This window comes from Helianthus annuus, chromosome 13, assembly GCF_002127325.2.
Source record: "Helianthus annuus cultivar XRQ/B chromosome 13, HanXRQr2.0-SUNRISE, whole genome shotgun sequence".
In the NCBI taxonomy this organism is placed as follows: domain Eukaryota; kingdom Viridiplantae; phylum Streptophyta; class Magnoliopsida; order Asterales; family Asteraceae; genus Helianthus; species Helianthus annuus.
This window is the reverse complement of record NC_035445.2, coordinates 86,364,621-86,367,303: the sequence shown is the minus strand read 5'-3', so window position 1 is coordinate 86,367,303 and position 2,683 is coordinate 86,364,621. Positions and strand designations below refer to the sequence as shown.

The following is a 2,683-nucleotide window of genomic DNA, read 5'->3' as shown; positions in this document are numbered from 1 at the left end:
TGAGAATGAGAATAATTTAATTTTTATTTGTTATCATTTTTGTTAATATTTTTTTTTCCTAATTCAAAGTAAATGTGTGTATATATAATTAGTTATACTCTTTTAATATTAACAATTGTTTCAAGTTTGTGGGTTATTATTCGTTTTCATATGGTTTTAATATTAGTGATACTCAACCACGTATGTTTTCGTTGTTACCTTTTGATGTTCTAAGCTACGACACAAATAACATAACATATGTAGCTATCATTTTTTTATATTACGAATTTATTTATCAATTGTCATGTTATGCGATACGTCTCGACGCAACACACATTTTTTCCACGCCCCTAGTTATAATCTAAATAATATTAATAGAATATAGAAAATTTTGATAGAAAAAAAATAAAAAGTAATAATTAATATTAACAGTTAATATAAAAGTCATATATATATGATAACTTTCTCTTTTACCTGAAAATTTAGATGATCCCGCCCAATTCCCCCAATATTCATATGTTCCCTCCAAGTGCCATTCACTTTCCCCAATCTCCATCTTCTCAGAAATCCCGCCCTTTCCATCCATTCCCTGAAGACGTGGAGTCGAGCTACCCTTCACTTCGGTCTCTTTCATCTCCATCGATGATGACCGATCCACTCTCCAAGTCGCCGCTAACGTTCTCCTCACCGGCGCCATATCCACCTTCCTCCTCCGCTTCTCCCGTCGCCGAGGAAAGTGCCAAAGAACTGGTTCGATTTCTAACCAATGTTTCTCATTAGTTTGTTTTATTTCAGCATCTAGGGTTTAGTTTGTGATACATGGTACGTATTTGAGCCTATGGAGCTTATGTGCCAGTATTAGCGATGATTGAATTGGGGATTTGTATGTTCAATAGAAATTCAGATCCGTTCGCTTTTTGCCTTGTAACGAACACCTCTCTTGCAGGAAACTTCAAATCACACCCTAATTTCGTCTCCACTGAAACTGCTATTGAGAAGAAGGTTGTGATCATCAAAATTGGCATTAGAGGGAGGTAGTTGTTGTTAATTGTTACTTTTTGGTTGTTTGGTTGTGAAAAACTTTGTATTATTACTGTGATTTTGCAGATGCTATGTACAATATGCTCAAGTTTGAAATGGTAAAGTTGATGGAATTTTTCTGTCTTTCTCCCTCATTAAATTCGTCATCCATTTTATTTTCTTTTGATTTGTACAAAGAAAGACTTTCAGTCATTGTAGGGCCTTTGTGTTACTTTCCATATTTTGTAGTAAATAAGCTCTCACTTCTGTTTGTAGGTAATTCTGATGTATGAACTTGCTTTTCACATTAATTTCCATTGTGCATTTGTGTGTAACAATCTTGGAGTTATTTATAAAGACCGAACAACCTTGATAAAGATGTGGAGTCTCATCAGGTATTTCATCTCAGCATTGCAGGTATTGGTGTTTAATGATTAATATTGTAGAGTTTTTTTTTTCTGATAGATTTTTGTTCTTTTGGTGTTGGCTTCGTCAAATAATCCAAGTGTCTCACAATTGTTGAACAACGTTGGAGTCCTCTACACAGTGCAAGTATAATTTAATCAATCAACATCTAATAGAACAATATCGTTCAACTATCGCTTTCAGAATTGTAGATTAATATATAGGGCAAAATGGATGTTGCTGCTAGCATGATAAAGATAGAGATTGTGGTGAATCCTACTTATGCAGAAGCCTAAAATAACTTAGGTTTGTTCCAACATAATCATACATTTAAATTATTAACCATTTTATCATATTGTAGTTCTTGCACATAACTTTAGGTGCAATTATTTTATCATATTGTGATCATTCTGTATGGTGCTTTGTTAAGAATGTGACAGTGAAAAGAGTAAAATGGTGTTTTTTTTTATTAGGAATTGCAACATAATAACATAATTGAGGCCATAGCCTACAATCCCCATATTTATGATTTGTGATTTGATAGATATATTGGTCGATTGTAGTATTGTTGGACTTGTAGGTCATGGATTTGAATCTTCATGTCTTATGTGCATACGTAGGGTAGATTTGGAACTACATGTCTTATGTGTATGCATGTATGATAATTTTTTAACATTTGAATTTAAAGATTGCATTTTAACTTTCATTTTATTAATTTAACGTTTTGTTTCGTTTTGTTAGGCAATTTCTACGGTTCCGATTGCACGTATGAATTGAAGACGTCAAGACATTGGTTCATGAAGTTATTGTATATCACTTTCATATGTAGAGATATATGTATTTGTGTTATTGAAACTTTTGTAATTTTATTTTACTTTAAATCCTTTGTAATTTACATTCTTGGGTTATTTTATATTGGTTTTAGTTTAATTTTGTTTTTGTAAATTTTATTTTCATTTTTGGATAATTTGTTTTTAATGGAAATTTATTGGTAAATTTGATAAAATTTCCTAGAAACTAAACCAAAAAAGAAAAATATATTTTTTAGCTTAAACATCAAGAGATGCGGTTCTATAACCGCATCTCTTGAATATATTGAGAAAAAGTAGTTTTTGCTTAATTTGTCAAAAGATGCGGGTCTATGACCGCATCTCTTGGACCCGCATCTTTTGGCTTATAGCCATAAGATGCTTTTCCATAAGATGCGGGTCTAGAACCGCATCTCATAGCGAATTTAACCGCATCATTTGATCATTTCTGTACTAGTGATTGGTCCCGA

At 32.3% G+C, this 2,683-nt stretch overlaps 1 long non-coding RNA gene across 6 annotated transcripts; it reads left to right on the top strand.

Moving 5' to 3' along the window:
* Positions 1-467: 467 nt before the first annotated feature.
* On the top strand, positions 468-2,334 carry LOC110898464. Of its 6 annotated transcripts, XR_002569422.2 has the most exons (5): positions 468-729; positions 926-1,118; positions 1,276-1,394; positions 1,506-1,710; positions 2,146-2,334. It is a non-coding gene; the product is annotated as an uncharacterized LOC110898464 (long non-coding RNA). The 6 variants fall into 6 exon arrangements; XR_004877417.1 differs by having other exon boundaries at positions 926-1,394; XR_004877416.1 differs by having other exon boundaries at positions 926-1,394; positions 1,465-1,710.
* Positions 2,335-2,683: the final 349 nt, after the last annotated feature.